The 18,188-nt window shown below is 35.8% G+C and overlaps 1 non-coding gene across 1 annotated transcript; it reads left to right on the top strand.

The window, feature by feature from the left end:
• The first annotated feature begins 577 nt into the window (after positions 1-577).
• LOC138834967 (U6 spliceosomal RNA) lies at positions 578-683 on the top strand. Its single transcript, XR_011374318.1, has one exon. It is a non-coding gene; the product is annotated as a U6 spliceosomal RNA (small nuclear RNA).
• The last annotated feature ends 17,505 nt before the right edge of the window (positions 684-18,188 follow it).

Below are 18,188 nucleotides of genomic sequence, written 5' to 3' on the forward strand. Positions count from 1 at the left end.
GAAGAAACAATACCTGTTTCTCAGTAGTACTTTTAACTGTATCCATTCTGTACTAAATACCTGAGCCCTTTCTCTTTCTCTGCCATCCATGTTCATTAGCTACTTGAGACCCTCACTTCACGCTACTGCTGATGCTTGGCACCTTGTACTAGCAGTCTCCTTCCCAATCCAAATTCTAGGTCTCCAAGCAAAAGAACTCCTAGATTTTACTTTGCAGATATCCTCCAGGCACAGGATCAGCCAAGTGTAGGGCTGTGCAGGTCCCTTGATCCTTGCTCAGCTTCTTGCTGTCAATAAAAAGAAAGAACATCGTGCTGTGGGCCCTTGCCTACTATCTTCTCATGGAAACAATTCTGTCCATTCTCATTTTTCGCTCTCCTCTACCTACCCCCAAAGACTCACATGCAAGGGAAATATATTACTTTCCTCCACCCCACCTTTACTCAAGGCAAAAGCGTTTTTACCTCTCTAAAACAGAATGTTCCCTCTTACTTCCAACCAGAAGATTATTCATGAAAGTTATGAAAACAGAACATGGAAAGACCTAAGACTGAGCCAACAAAATACACAAAAGAATGCTCGCTTCAATAGAACATGTACTAGAATTCAAAACAACATGGAGAAGATTAGTCTGGCCCCTGTGCAAGAATGACATGCACGTTTGGAAACTGCTCGATATTTTTAAATAAAAGAAAACAGAAGAATGCTTCACTGGAAGCCATTTGGAAGAGATACAATTCTAGGACATAAAACTAATTAAGTACCAATAGACTAGGTTTCCTGCTAACTTACTATACACTTATTATATATTGGGAAAAGCAACAACATGAAGTCAAACATTAATGATACTTTCTATTAAAACTTATTCTGTTTTACTTACAACTTCCATCCTAAATACTGATTTAACCTACTTTATCAAATAATAATTAGATGGGGCTGGGAAGGTGGCTCAGTGGTAGAGCGCTTGCCTTGCATGCTCGAGGCCCTGGGTTCGATTCCTCAGCACCACATAAGCAAAAAGAAAAAAGCCGGAAGTGGCGCTGTGGCTCATAGTGGTAGAGCGCTAGCCTTGAGCTGAAGAGCTGAGGGACAGCGCCCAGGCCCAGAGTTCAGGCCCCACGACCGGACCCAAAAAAAAAAAATAATAATAATTAGAAAGTTATGATGAGAGATGCATGTATCATAGGCATTAATATTTTGAAATGCATAAGTACTACAAATTGCAAATGATCTTAAAAGTATTGTCTATATATTATAAACTAGTTTAGCATAGTTACTACATATTTTGCAAATAAATAAAATGATAACCTATCTCTAGCACATTAATACCAGATCAATTATCAAATAACATGATTTAAAAAGCTGATTTAAATATAGATAGCTATCTCATGGACCTAGAAGGTGGACAATTTTAAGAATGATAGTGAAATGTAAAATACAAGGGGAAATGGATGTAGTATTTTAAGATATCACATTTTTAAATGTATGAAGATAGAAAAGATCTATGCTTGTTTTGTACACAGGGTATGGCTATTACTTTGCTACCAAAATTTACTGTAAGCCATGGACATCACCAACAAAATTAGGGTCCATATTGCTTCTGTCTTTCTTTCCTTCTCTCTCTTTCTCTCTCTCTCTCTCTCTTTCTCTGTCTCTCTCTCTTCACAGAGTATGTGTGTATATATATATGTATAAGTTGTTGTCTATTTGAATTGTTACACACTAAAACAGATAAGAAACAAAAATCTGAAGTTGATATCATTCTCAGGACACTAATTATGGAAAATTTTCAGAAACATTAAAACTTTTCCAGACTCTTTCCCAGGAAAATGAAATTCTTCCCAGTTACAGATTTCAAAATGATACGTTCACTTATGGCAGCCACACACCCCAGGGACTTACCACTGCTTGATCAATTGGACATCTGCCAAGATATCTTGGTATCTTAAGGGAGGTGAGGGAATGTCCCCAAGCTGTAATTTACTGCTGTCACCAGAAGGGACCCTCAGAGCTGCTGAGGAAGTTTTCCACCCATAAATGCCAAGATGCTGAACACCAAGCTTGAACTTGCACGTTGGTAAACAGAAATGTGCGCATTAGTGTTAAATAACATTGCCTACACATTTCTAAGTATGAAAAAGAAATGATACTAATAATTGAGCTTATTGTCAGCTATCTAAAATAAATGTTTCTTTGTATATGAAGGAGTCTATTATGTTATCACTACATAAGCCATGAAAAAAATACATTGATCCTGGAATAAATATATTAACTTGTTTCTTTGGATTAGCAAAATATTGGTGGGATTCAAATGTAAGCTATTTCTATTCTAATAGTGTATCATACTAACTTCACTCTCTCAGTACAACTGCCTTTGACTTCCTTTCAATATATGCAGCGCATTGTTTATACATTTACGTACTTTTATTGACATGACAAGACTCTATATGATTGGAGTGGCTTTCTTAGATTGGAAATGCATCAGGAAATCTATAAGGTTATATGTCACATAAAAGACTTAAAAATGACTAGAAATAGTGAAGACTGAAAATTTTATATTTACACAGATTTTATGCTTCCTGAGTATTGTGAACTGTTTGCACTTCATACTTACAAAGCAAAAGGTGTGAATGAATCCAAAATTCTGCCTTTCAAATGGGACAACACAGAGTCAGGAATTTGCCAGTGATCCAAAATTTGTGCTTAATAAGACCTACGTACATATATTCTATGCTGCCTTGTCTTTGCTCCTTCAATACAGGTGACCTTGAAATAGATGATCTTCCACTGGCAGAATTTTGTGTTTAATATGAATAATGAATATTTATTGGCTTTCCAGATAGCATTTTAGCAAATCAGCCCTGAGTGAGGCAGTTATTTACTTAACGGTAGAAATAACCTCTGCATGTAATTTATCATGCTTTATAATTATAGTCTGCATACAGTGAGTTCATTTTTACCATGTGCCATCAAGTTGCTTATTGCTAACATTGTTTTAGGCCAGCAATTCAATTAGCTGTACATATCATTGGTTTCTAAGGATGCCCCAATTTTAATCATGAAAACAGTGTTTCATTGTAGATTTTAATTTAGCATACGGAATAAACATTTTTTGCTGTTATTCATCTATTTGATGCAAAAGCCAAGAATGATATCAAGTGCCAAATAATTACTTGAGTAAAAATTAATCCACTCTCTACCTAGTATGAAGAATTTTGGAAGTTCAGTCTCCAGCTGAAAAGTAGAATCACCACCATGCTGGAATCATAATGTGACACCTATAACAACAAAATATCCATTAATATAGGGATCCAAAATATGCAAAAAAAAGTCCTCCGTATGCATCTTGTCTCTGAGTCCTGACAAGAGCAGACAATTCAGGAAGAGAGACACTTTGCTGTGGTACAGTTCAAAAGGCTCTCTGGATGCTTTTTTATGGCTTAGGATAAGTTTGCAAAGAAATATGAATCCAATGCCTCGAGTCTAAGAAAAAAATCTACTTTATTATAAAATCTAACAAAACCCTGTTAGGAGTCTTCTTAAGTCTTCTCAGCACTGCACTTTGCTCGCCAGAACTTACAGAATTAATTTCTACATGTTGAACACAATGCATGGAATTTAGACATGGAACATGAAGGTAAGTTCTAGCCTAGGGTTCAAGAATCAGGGAGGTAATGTGACACAAAATAGAGCACATTGTTGTACAATTGTGGCAGGAGTGACATTAAAAACTGGGTGATTTTCAGGTCTAACACAGGGGAATATGTAGGTAAAGCAACGCCCAACTAATGTTCTGGATAAGTCGAAAATCTGGGAAGACACCAAAAGAAGAAGATGTTAAGATTTAAGTAACAAGTGAACATCAGAGCCAAAGCCTTGATGATTGTGTGGCATCAGAGCCAAAGGGAATGGATGGAGGAGAAAGGTAAAAGGATAGAAAGATCCTTTCTCTATTCCTTTGTTAACCTCAACTTCTATGTGCTCAGTGGGTTTCCTTTATATGTTGCATGATGAGGGCTTAAAGATAGGTTTTACTCATTTAATGTTTTATTCATTGCAAAAAGAACAAAAAATCCAAAGCAAAATTTAATAGGTTTTATTAGATCAATAAATACCAATAATAATAGATGTACTGAGAGATTAATGACATGACATTACGTGTGAGTGTGTGTGTATCTGCACAAATGTATGTGCTTATCTGTCTTGACTTATACTTTCTTTTTGTTTTTGTTTTTGTTTTTTTTGGTCCAGTTGTGGGGCCTGAACTCTGGGCCTGGCCGCTGTCCCTCAGGTCTTCAGCTCAAGGCTAGTGCTCTACCACTTGAGCCACAGCGCCACTTCCGGCTTTTTTCTTTTTGCTTATGTGGTGCTGAGGAATCGAACCCAGGGCCTCATGCATGCAAGGCAAGTGCTCTACCACTGAGCCACCTTCCCAGCCCTTGACTTATACTTTCATCATCAGAGTATGAGAGAGTTCCTTGGATATATACTTAATTGCAAAAAGTTTTGTTTCTCAATCTTAGATGTAACCTGATAAGTGAAAAACTACATTACCCAAACATTCATTTCTTTAATAATTAGAAATGAACATTCATTTACACTTTACAGTTACTCTTAAGATTTTATTTACTTTTTATTTGAAGAATAACCATTTTATATATATATACATATATATTGTAATATAAAGTGATGTTTGCGTACATAAAATAGTATGTTTAAATCAGCTAATTATTGACTATATCATACTATATATTCATTCTGTTGCAGTGAAAATATTTAAAATACAGTGTTTTAGAAGTTTCAAAGTTGAAAACAATATTGAGTTTGGTACATTGTAATTTTTGTAATTTTTGATGAATAGGTATAATTGGTACATACCCATGGGGTCCAGTATGTATTTCAGCATATAAACATAACAGGCACTGATCAAATCACTTTTTTCACCTACTTCCAAGAGAAATTCACCTCTCTGGGCACCTTTGGCTCATGCCTGTAATCCAAGGTACTCAAGAGGCTGAGATCTGAGGATCATAGTTCATAGCCAACTCAGGTAGGAAAGAAGCGACTCTCATCTACAATTAAGCACCAAAACAAAAAGGCAGATGTGGAGCTGTGGCTCAAATGGTAGAGCATTAGCTTTGAGCAATATAGCACAGAGGCCTTGAGTTCAAGCCCCAGAGCCAGCACCACAAACAAACAAACCATCAAACAATCATTTAACCTCTAGTAATCGCTATTCCAGATTCTGGTTGAATTTGTTTTTTCTTTTAGCTTCTACAGGAGACAAAATCCACTATTCTTCATCCTGTGTCTGTTTCATTTCACTTAATATAGTGTCTTCCAGTTCCACTCATTTTGCAGCAAAAGACAGGATTTCTTTCTTCTGTAAGAATTTGCCCTGAAAGCAGAAGTGAATGGAATCAGTGAACATTGTTGGCCAACCAGGGAATGCCTGAAAGCTAAGGAAGTGACAAAAGGAAGTGACAGTTGTCAGGGTCTGCTTTAGATTCACACAAACTTCTCACACATGGGCTGGAAGGCTGAAATGCTTCTAACGTGGCTCCTCTCCTTCCGTCCTTCGGCCGATCAGAGGCAATGGGGAAATGGAAATCCACTCTGGTGCACTGTACCACACACAACCATTGGCATACCCAGGTGAGAAGCCAACACTGAATTCATCGCAACAGCATGAGATAGGGAGAGCAGAGTGACATCAGCCTTCTCTGCTACAAGAAAGATTGTTAGTTTTGTTACTGGGTAACAATCTTGATTTTGAAGAGTATTAATTCTTCCTTATTTTCTTGCAACAATTTTCCCAATTTATATTTGACAAAGGATCCTTTAGCATTGTGTAGTTAAGATGATAGGAAACCAATCTGTAGAAGGAAAGGAAAATTCTTGGAAAGACATCTATAATTTAAGAGCCTGTAAGTTATTTATGATACAAAGAAGGAAAAATATGTATGGGCATTAAGTGTAAATACACTTAGTTTGTGACAAGAAAGTCTTGCAACACAGTACTTCAGATATCTGAAGTACTTATTCTTTATCTTGAAATGGTTCCTTTATTTAACATATAACTTTTCTATATATTATAGAAAAATATGACTAATAACAGACTGAACTCATAATTATTGAGTTTTAATAAACTCTAAATAGCTGGTAATTTTGTTCAATGGTAGATCACTTGTATATTTCAATCTTCAGTACCATAAGAAATTAAAATTACAATAAATTTAGTCAAACTAAATAATAAAGAAACTAAAATCCATGAAGTCTATGCTAACTGTTCTCATAGTTTCTCAACTACTGGTACAATAGTGACAAACCAAGCCTCTGAAGTCTAATATTTTCTGTATTTTAATTAAAATGTGACTTCCTTCTGGACAAAGAAAATTTCTGCATATCCCTGAAAACACTTGTGGCTTCTTCACTGACTTTTTATTCTCCTTGAGTTATGATTAAAAAAAATGTTTGTTCTGTTGAGATTAATAATACAAGGCAATTAAATATTCATACACTTGTCTTTGGGCCATATTTCTGTACCAAGTAGTTTTGTGCCTTTTTTTTTTTTTGTGGGTCATGGGGCCTGAACTCTGGGCCTGGGCGCTGTCCCTCAGCTCTTCAGCTCAAGGCTAGCGCTCTACCACTTAAGCCACAGTGCCACTTCGGCTTTTTCTGTTTATGTGGCGCTGAGGAATCGAACCCAGGGCCTCAGGCATGTGAGGCAAGCACTCTACCACTGAGCCACCTTCCCAGCCCGGTTTTGTGACTTTTTACAAAAGTATTTCCTAAAACTTAAAAGGGGATAATTATAATCAACAAAATAATCAAATGATAAATTCATTAATGAATTCATTTATTCAATCATTTGGTGTTTTGCAGAACAATTGTATAAAGTGAGTGCATTCTGTATGTTATGTAATTAATGCAAATATATATGCTTTACAAATTACTCATCTGCATTTTCTAGTTTTTTCCAGATATCCTTAGTTTAAAGCCAAGCAAGGGTAAGCCCCAGTACCAGCACATGTGCCCTGCCCCCCCCCACACACGTAGTGTGCTTCATGTTTTATGTATTTGAGATTAAACTCCTATCAGGTTTGTGTATAAATATATTATCAATAGCCACATTAATCAGAATTCTTAGGTGTCAAATTTTGTATTTATAGTTTTTCTGTAGATTTCTTGGTCTGTTGTTTCCCACACTTGCATGCGGAATCTCTTAAATATTAGTAATGAATATGTTTCATTTCCATGTAATAAATACCATCAGGTTTGAATGATAAATAATCTTCTCAAAGGCACAACAGATTATTAATCATGTTGTTCTGTGTACTCACTACTATTCAAAATCTTTGAGCCCTTTTAATGTTATAAAAACTAAATTGAGGTTTTAAGATTTAAAGGTGGATATGACATGATTTATACATTTTAAAATTTCTCTGACCATCTCAATTTATCTTGAAAAGTTGTAACTGTAGCAAAAAAAAAAAAAAGGAAGCATCCTTGCCCATGTAACTGTAACCCCTCTGTATGGTATTTTCACAATTAAAATTAGATAGATAGATAGATAGATAGATAGATAGATAGATAGATAGATAGATAGATAGATAGATAGATTAGAATAAAAAATGAAGCATATTAAAAGAGGTGAGGTTGAGAATGTGGCTTACTGGTGGAGTGCTTGGCTAGCATGTATGAAACAACCCTGGATTCAATTCTTCAGTATTACGTAAACAAAATAAGCCAAAAGTGGTGCTGTGGCTCAAGAGGTAGAGTGCTAGCCTTGAGCAAAAGAAGCTCAGGGACAGTGCCCAGGCCCTGAGTTCAAGTCCCAGGACTGGCCAAAAAAAAAAAATAGAGAGAAGGTAAAAAAATTGATTTCTAGCTTTTTTGGAGCCTTATATATGAGGGAAAAATTACTTTAGAAAGAAAGATTGCTAGTTTTGGAGTTAGCTCCTATTTGTGTGTTACATACTTCACAGACACTCAGAAGGAATCACCTAGAGAAAAGTGTGGAAAAGAATAGCAATAGTTACAGAAAAGAGAATGTTTGTAACTCATCTGTATAGTCCACAAAGGATTTTACTTAATTGTACCATTGAGTGACCAAAATTCCCTTCATCCTAACTTTTCATAGATCAACTTTTTGGTTAGATTTCTACTGCTGTGTGAACTATTAGAAAATACTTAATCCCATAGCCGGCAGTGCTATAGACAAAAGTCTGTCACCGAATCAATAGGTTATTATTAATGTATTAGAGTATCCCAAGCCAAAATCAAGCTATCAGCCAGCGCTGAGTACTCATATGGACAAACGAAGGAGAAATCAATTTCCAATGTACTCAAGTTGTTAGCAGAATTCAGTTCCTTGCAGTTGTAAAACTGAAGTCCATGTTCCCTTGCTAACTGTTGACCAGTGGGTCTTTCTCAGCTTTGCCATAGAGAAAGAGACAGACAGACAGACAGACAGAGAATTTGTTGCCTGTTTTTCATATTTGAGGTAGAAATAGTGCATAAAAATATGTATTCTGGCTTACATAGGTCCCATGGTTTCCCTTATTTGCAATAACTAGTATATGTCTGAGCCAAGCAGAAACTGTCAGATAAGTTGATGTTAGGCGAAATGAACCCCAAGATAAGGACTCAAATTTTTTTTCTTTCTTGCTATTGTTTCTAACATATTTATATGATTTCTTTGTTGCTTTGTATGTCCCTCCCCCACAGGATAACTCCTGTTTTCACTGTATTTGATGTTGGTATAATTTGTGGAGGGGAAGGGAAAAACAAATTGTTTAAATAGGGTAGACCCATTGCAACAATGAGATGTACAGACGTTATGTTAAAAAACGAACTTTACAACTTTGGCATGGGGAGGGGAAGGGGGGATGGGAAGGGGAAACAAAGGAGGAAGCAACAATGCTTGATAAGAAATGTACTCATTACCTTGCCCATATAATTGTAACCCCTCTGTACATTATTTTCACAATTAAAAAATATTTATGCTACCAACTTCTCTGACTTCCTCTTCTGCTACAAACAAGAGAACAGTGTCTGCTTTTAAAAGTTCCCATCGTTCCTTAAGTATTAAGCATATCTGAATAATCTCACAGATTATAGACTCCACCATTAGAAACCAATGCAACTACTTCTAGTATAGATTCAGAAACTATTGGGACCATCATGCCTCCTTTTGCAAAGTGTGTGCTGTGAGCTCTGTTTGTAGTGCGCCACGGACCTCAGTGCCTGTGGTCACCTCCCCTGATCTTGTAATTGGTCTTGACTCAGAACTCTTGACCTTTCGTGGACTGATGCTTTGCTTTTCAAGGTAAAAAGACAAAATTAGGCAAAACCATTCATTCTATTCCATGCCATGTAAGTCTTCATGTTTATGTATGCCAGCTTGCACTGACATGTTCAAGAATTACAATGAAGTGTAGAATTCTTCTCAGGAGAGCATTTTCAAAGACAAGATCTGGACCAGCAGTGGCACAAAAGGCACAGAGAGAAAGCAAAAATTAAGGAAATGTCACATCATTGGAAGCGCCAACTCTGCTCATCAATTCTGCTCAGCACAGATCTGAGAGTAAACACTCTCCCTTTTCCCTCAAAACTGCACTTCCCAAAGGTAATCATGTTCTTCTTTACAAAGGTACAGGATGCTGGTCCCAGCCTGGGTCAAAACATCATAGAAGGTACGTGAAATGGTATGGAAATTGAATCTTATTAGACTATGATTAATAAGGAAATGAAAAATGTAATGTTGTAATATATGTGCTTCCTTATGATTGTAGTAATTTAAAAGAGTCCAATGCTTTTGAAAATCTGTAGAAGTTCTGTATGACTTGAAAATATGTGCAATTTCCATAATCAGAAACTGTTGAGGAATATTGATATGGGGACTAACAAGAGAATGCTTTAACTTCTAACAAACAATTACCTGTGAGGAAATTATACTTTTATTTTTAGCAAAGTTTAGAGATTTCTTTAATTGTAGCCACTCACTAGAGTTTAGAATGTATGTATATAACGATAGACACCATTCAGAATATTAAAAGGAGATGGGAAATGGAAAAGAAGCAAAGGTCATCTGCTGACCCAACAGAGATAAAATTTAAATCCAGTTTGTAGATGGGTTCTGAGAACTGTGCATAGGACATTAGTTGAAAAAAGAGGTGAAGAAAAAGGAGAACATGATTAAATACAAATTAAAAACTCAACCCCAGAAGAGTTTTTGTCTGTCAAGGCACAACACAAGCTTTACAATAACGTTTTAACTGTCCCCAGAGGGAATCCAGCTTTAATTATTTAGACTTATATTTGATCTAGTTTAAGGAACCTACTTTCAGCCAGTCTGGGCTAGGAAGGAAGCAGAAGATGCAAACAATAAAATTGTTTTATCAAGCAATTTTTGTGATAATTCAAAATATATAACCAATTCATCAAAGATTAATAAAACGGAAGGTTTCTGAACAGTAGTGAATATTTAAAGCTCACAGTGAAATGGAACTAGAAGTAGTAATTAAGTTGTCTAGTCCCTTTACCTGCTCAGATACAAGCAAGGTTTAATGAGGTGAATGCTGGTACTTTTGCTGAGGGCATACTTGTGAACTTTCCTCCCATTACTGAACACGTGGAGAGACTAATTTTTCTCAGATTGACATTTAGTTTTAAGAATGGTTTCCTGTGTGAAATTCAACAAACACAACAAACCCATCATTTTAAAAGAGGTAAAGAGCAGTACGGTTCTGCATGCCAGGAAAATAATATTATCTTATCAAACGCATGATGTCAAAGCATGATAAGCCTTCTGCATATTATCTGAAGCTTTTTCTAAAATGAAATCTGAGGGACTAACCTCATCGCCCCCTTTCCAGCTTGTAGGAATCCTCACAAGACTGTTAAAAAGAATTAGAATAGGTGGCATGTTTGATTATGTGCCTTCATAAGTTGGATTGCTGTTCATTTCACAAATTATTTCCCCAAACAGGTCTTTGGCATCCTGGGAATAGAGCACAAAGTGGATGCATACAGAGGATGTGAAAAAGAAAGATTTGAGTACAAATTTGATGTGTGTGTGTGTGTGTGTGTGTGTGTGTGTGTGTGTGTGTATCCAGGGCAACAACACCCTTATCAAAGTAATGAATTAGAGCATGTTCTTATTGAACAAAGTATAGCTTTCATTCAATACTTTTTCCAATTTTAAAATATGTAGTACAGATTAAACAAACTAAGAGTGAAAAAATCTCTAGAGTGTTTTATGTTATATTTAAAATTTTATAAATCCAATATATATCCTACAAAATTAAGAAGAGTAAGGAAAGGGATGGATAGGGTAAGTGAGACTGTTGTAAGGACTGACATGGATCAAGATACATTGTACTCTAAACTGTTTTGCTATATGGAAACTCCTACTTATGGAAACAACTACTTAACTTTGAACAACTATTTAAACAACAAGTTTGTACAACTGCTTAACTCCTTTGTACAACTGCTTATCATAATAATAAAAAGAACAAACAAACCTTCATTTTCCTCCTTCAATAGGATTTTATTTTGTTTTTGGCTTAGCAAAGAGTATCCACATTTATAAGTAGCCAGATTCATGGTTTTATAACATGACTCATTATATATAGTGAGTTTCACACACATGTATCTGCAAAGAGACCTGTGTTTCAGATAAATAAAGAACTATTGAGGTTCGGCAATGAGAAAATATCAAATTTTTAAGTGGATAGAATATTTGAGCAGAAACTTCATCAAAGAAGCTATAAAAACTGGAAAAAAATCCAGAAAAAAATGATACTTGCTACCATTAGTCATGAAAGTATGAATAAATGAAATAACATGTCTAATTTCTTAAAAAATATTTATTATACCAAATACTGGTAAGAATGTAAAGCAATTAAAATGCCATTCCTCAATCAGAGGGGATATACAGTATAGAATTATTATTACAAGCCAATGTCCAAAATGAAACAAGCCCAGTAATTAAGAAGAAAAAAAAAAGAATAAAATGTGGCTCATCCATGGTATGCAGTACTACTTAATAATAGAAATCATGCAGCAATAAGCAATACCACAATCATCCTTCTAAGTGACAGGAATTGTACTCTGTGATGCCTAGAGGATGTTCTAGATCTAAACTATGGTAGAAAATCATCCTAACAGTAGTTTTTGTTTCAGGAGTAGATTAGGAGGTTGACAGAAATGACATCTCAGGGAACTTTCTGAGGATATAAAGAGGTGTCATTTACAAGCATTTATACAGTTGTGTCAAACTTGGCAAATGCACCTTAAATATTTCATTGTCTCTAAATTCACATTAAAATAAATAAAACACACTCAAAAATAGCAAGTTGTATTCAGCTGCCCTCAGAAGTAGTTAAGGAAAACAATAGTGATGTCTGCAATTCACAAAATGCTTCAGACATAGGAAAGACTGATGGATTTGTAGAGATGAATAGGGATGTGTCACAGTCATATAGCAAATGTTAAATTTACAAGACAGAACTATAAATATTCACTGCAAACCTATTTTTTCAACCTTACTAGTAATATATTTGAAACCTTTATCGTAACATTTTGAACTGAAATTGTGAAATCATGCACAGCTCTGCTACCATCTGGGAATACACGTTGTTGGAATCCTGAAGTTCTGATTTAGGGGATAGAAGATATTCCTTACTTTCCTATCCTGAAAGAAAGCCAGGCACCAAAAGGTCACAGTGAAACTGTGCCTCTCACTCCTAATTCAGATTCATTTTTTACATTTTTAACTGCTTGTGGCTTTATTTTTCCTTGGAGAATGCATTTGTCATGGAGCAGAGCTAGGATCATATTTTCACTACCCCCAGAGCAAACACTACCATTCAGTGTTTCTTGGACTAAGTCAAAAAGCAGAGTAATGTTGGCTGAGACTGAGCTTTATGGTTTCCCTCATTTGTGGGAACTAGAAAGAGCCTAGAAGTAAACAGTCAGGGTGGTATAGATGTAGTTACAAATGAATTAACTGAAAGATAATAGAAGTCATAGAGGAAGTGCACAAATAGTATAGTTCTTTAGAAAGAATAAGTCAACAAAGCACAACAAAATAAGTACCAGGAAATGGGTACTTGCTTGGGGGAAGGGGAAGCCAAGGAGAGAGAGGTAAAAGAATGAAGGAAGAAGGGAGGAGAACACAGGCAAGAATTCATTGTATATACCAGAGAATTGAGAACAATAAGGGAAAGGGTAGGTGGAAGAAGGGTAAAGATGTTGAAGGGATGACACAGATCAGCAGGTCCGTAGGCATTCACACTGAGTGAGACCAAAGGAGTATATTCTTAGGAGAGGAACACAAAGGCAAAATAGCTATGTGCACCTGGTCATACTAAATAAACTCCAAGAAATGGAAACATGAGGATTTTTTTTCTCTGTTGCTGTTTTTGTTTTATTTTCCTTTTGTCTTGTTTTTTCATTTATTTGTCTTTGGGAGCATAAAGGTGGGGCACAGAAATGGTGGAGCAAAGAGGTAACAAATTTAGCAGTGGTACTCATTAGATACTAAGTTGAAAATGAACTATACAAGGTGTGGGTAGGATGGGAGAGAGTAAGGGAAGGGGTGACCCTGTTCAAAAGAAACTGTATTCTTTTCTGACTTAGGTAACTATAACCCCCTTACATTATGTTGACAATGACAATAAACAAATTTTAAAAATAAAGATTCATTGTACATGAACTGCTTTGTTAAAGGGCAAAATAATTCATGTACATAGCCTTAAACATTAAGACAAGAGTGATGGAGAGGGTGGGTAGGAAGAGGTGGGTGAAAGCAGTGAAATGGGTGACATTGATTAAGACACACTGGTTTCATAAACTGCTTTGTTGAATGGAAACTCTCTTGTACAACTACTTAAAGATAATTAAAAAAATTTTAAAAAAAGAATGATAGGTTAGTAGGTTAGTGCCTGGAGAGAGCCCAAGCAGTGTTTTGTTTCACTTCTAAATTTTTAATTTAATTTAATTTAAATGTCTATCACTAGATCACTCATTGTCTTATTCAAAAAGTCTATTATTTCTCATATTTGTCTTTCACGTGCCCAGATTTAAACAAACACCTCAGCAACTCCCACACCCATCTCTACACCCCTAATTCCCATAAGAGACTGAATTAGATTGAGTTATTCATCAATTCTTAAGCAGACATCTTGGTAACATTTTATTTTATCATTTTTTCCTTCTTATTTTGTAATAGTAATGGATCCAATTGTTGTCAGCTTAAAATGACCTCACTGTGGTTGTTGAATTATTGGCGGGTTCACATGAACAATTTATCCCAAACATGGCAGAATATAGTTTGTGAGCTCTAAATCCAGCCTGAGCTGCAGATGCTAGGCCTCCTCCTGCAGCAGTAGCTGCTATGTGGTGCAGTGATGCAAAAGTTGTATGCCATTTCTTTGGCATGATAAACACGAAGATGTCACACTACAGAAACATGAAGAGACAGATGCCTCCAAGACTAGTTAGTTCAAAACATGCTCAGCAATTCTACTCTCTACCAGATAGTGAAAAAACAGTGTAACTGGAATTTCCCCCTTACAAAATATAAACAAGTGATCCTATCAAAGGTGGACATGTAGAGTGTGAATCTTACCTTTAAAAACCAGTATGTGTTGTCTTTTTTAAAGATTCTTGGAACAGGAAGTGGCGCTGTAGCTCAAGTGGTAGAGTGCTTGCCTTGAGCTGAAGAGCTGAGAGACAGCGCTTAGGCCCAGAGTTCAAGCCCCATGCCCAACAAAAAGAAAAGAAAAAGATTCTTGGTACAAATAATAGTACTAACCTTGAGTGCCTCGGTCCACTGTCCATATATACTCACATTACCTCACATGTCAGTACAACCAAACACCATTGGCAAAGACAATCTGTAGGTGGCTGATTCTTCAATCCCAACAACATTATGTAAATTCTCTAGGCACACATGAGTATATATCAGCGTAGAATCAAATATTTGTCACGATATCATCAGAGACAATCAACTGACCAGCTTTTAACAAGGGTCGAATTCATTGAGCAAATTCTTTCAAAAGGTTTTGGCTACCTTGCTACTGACCAGAAAGACCAACCTGCCCAAAACATATTTAATACATAAATGAATACTTTTTCACAACAACACTAGGACATGTTTGGAGCTCACATTAGACTGCATTTTAGAGACTGTTTCAGAACCCAACCAGTAAAACAAGTAGAATTTAAAAATCACAAAATCTTGGGAGATCTTTGGATGAGAATTATTCTCTCCACCTCCTGATAAGACAGACAGCAATTACTCATGAAAAGCAAAGATCTCAAGATAGGTATATTATAAGGTCAAAAGAGTTGTCTCCAAATGCAAATGTTTGTATGACACAGAGGGCAATTTACATCATTCCTCAATTCAAGACCAGAAAAAAAATCGATTATAGAGGAAATAATTTCATAAATGTTTTCTCAGAATCGAATATAATATGAACAAGTGTTGTGTTGCTTATTACCAAAACAGGAAAAGGTTACTGCTCAACAATTCAGTTCAAAGTAATTGGCCTCAAAGAGGTTGTGATTTAGAAATGTTGCCCATAACACCCATTAGCTTTAATTGAGTTTATAGTGCATGTGGAAATAAAGGGATACCATAGTGCTCCCTTTTAAAATTGAATTTAGAATAAATTCTAGAATTATAGCTTCTTGTTGACCTGGTTTGCCTTCTGCAATCATTCCCCAAATTTGTTTATGCCCATTTTCATGTCATTAATTTTATGGTTTTTTGTTAAGCCACTACATGTTTATTCTTCCAAGTTTCTTCCATTGTAGACCTCAAAAATCATTTCAGAGTGGTTAATTATTTCCCAGTTGCCCTATTCCTTCCTAAGTCAGTCCTTGTCAGTACCACTAGATGACTGCTGTTTGGCAGCTCATTCCCCTTCTCTTGGAGCTCCACTCTTTGTAGACTTACTTCCTGATTCTTTCCTTAGTGAGGTATTTGCCATGTGTAAATTTCTTAGTGGAACTATCTATTGCTTTACTTGAGCTTTTCCAAAAAGACAATGGCATTTTTTCATATGGGATACATGCCATGGGCTAGAGACATAGCTCAATTGGTTGAGCACATGACTACTAAGCTGTGAGTTCAATTCCCAGTACCACAATCACCACATAACTGAAATACCACATAACCACAGAACAGATTTTACCTTGAAATCTAGACTTAAACTTAAGCAAATTATTAGATCAAACCATGTTTGGCATGGCATTACTGCAATGTGGAAGCCGAATCTGGAGTGGCAGAAGGCAAGGGCTGGGAAATCTAGTATCACTTTCCATAACACACATCAGCCTGTTCATCCCAAACATCATGGTATTCTTGAATTCTCTATTAGGGAAGTTTCTAGATATTTCCTCTCAATGTTACAGTCTCAACTTCTTTCTCATAAAGTGTTTTCCAAACATAGGCAGCATATCCAATTTTAAGTTTCCCATTAGTGCTCAGATTCTTTTTCTTTTGCTGTGTCACATATGACTTGTGACACAAGATGCAGTTCGGATTCTGTCCACAGCTCAAGGTGGGGGCTGGTCCACATTCTCATCCGGAACTTCTATGCACTGCCAACAGGCTTCCAACCCCTTTCATTTCTGGACAGTTTCAATTCCCTTTGCTTACGGGACTGAGGTTCCTTCCTGCTTTTTCCAGACAGGGTTCTCATCCCATCTTAAAGCTAGCAAGAGTACTAGGATCCAACCTTCTTGTATTTTAAATCTCTTACTGCTTTTGATCGTTCATGTGACAAAATATTTGAGAAGATCAACTGAAATAAAAGAAAAAAGACTTCGTTTTGGCTGAGTTTCAAGGTTGCAGTACAAGGACACTGCATCCCCTGTCCCTTCATTTGGCTTTGTTGAGAGGCAGAATATCATGGGGAGAGTTAAACCATAATGATTTCTCTATCTCTGATTTCTAGGCCCACATTTAAGGACCATTCTGTTCCAGTCATATAGTCATGAGGGCTCGGAGAAGTTTTGTGTGTCTTGGGTTTTTATTGGTAGGTTAGCTATGTTCTATGAGTTTGTCTGGTCAGGAACTCGAATTCATTTGTATTCAGAGTTTTGACACTATTTAGAGCGTACAAAGCAGTCAGAAATCTCAGGAATCAACTTAGAATTCTGCCTAGACACTACTTCAGCAATTTCTTAAATGATATACTGCAAATGTACAAAAGCTTACCACATAGCAGTTGAAAGTCAAAGAAGTTTCATATAGATCAATATGGATCAATTTTTTACAGAATAAATAGGAAAAGAAATTTTCATATGGTATGAATACTATATTACTATTCCTGTAAGGTTGATAACTGATTCTCTCTTTTATTAATAACAGAAACAAGTTTCCTAATCATGGTACATAAGGAACTATATGTGTAAATTCTATAAATGAGATAACATATATAAATATATGCTACAATTCTTGACACTTAATAGATCCTCAGGAAATATCAATTCTCTTCCCTGACTTCTAATTGAAAATCCTTAATATATAAAAATATAATTTCACTTCCCATTTCATCCCTATTTCCTTTAATTAAAATGATTTCTTTTCCTCTATGCGCTAAAATCCCATATATAGTTTCCAAAGCAAAACCATCAAAATGTAATAACCCATTTGCAAAGTGGGTAATTAACTTGGTTCATGTTTGCAAAATGAGTTCTAGTGTGCAAGTCAATTTGCAAGAGTTATTCTTATTAAGTTCAAGTTTTATTCACAAAAGGGCTATATAGAGGATTAGATTAAAGCTTTGGTTACTACTAATAGTAGAGGTACCCAAAATAGCTATGATTAAAGCATATAATAAAAATGAAATAAAATAACAAAACTTTTCTGATAAAAGTGTAGTGCAGTTGGTACCATTTATTTAAGACCAGTGGAAATATCTGTCCAAAAATTGAAGATTTTAGACATTGTGAAATTTTTCATGGTGTTTATGACACATATTACTTTTCTGTGCAGTTGTTCAACTGATCATTCAGATACACAGAGGAGATAATGATGGCATTGAAGGAAACACGCACTTTTTGATTAATGCAAGATGTTTCTGTTATATTTATGTCACGGCATCATCACCATCATCAATCATGTTCCTTTCTGGGATTTAGCATTTCTATTTTCAGACTCTATT

This window comes from Dipodomys merriami, unplaced genomic scaffold, assembly GCF_024711535.1.
Source record: "Dipodomys merriami isolate MVZ:Mamm:240054 unplaced genomic scaffold, mDipMer1.0.p SCAF_1, whole genome shotgun sequence".
NCBI classification, from domain to species: domain Eukaryota; kingdom Metazoa; phylum Chordata; class Mammalia; order Rodentia; family Heteromyidae; genus Dipodomys; species Dipodomys merriami.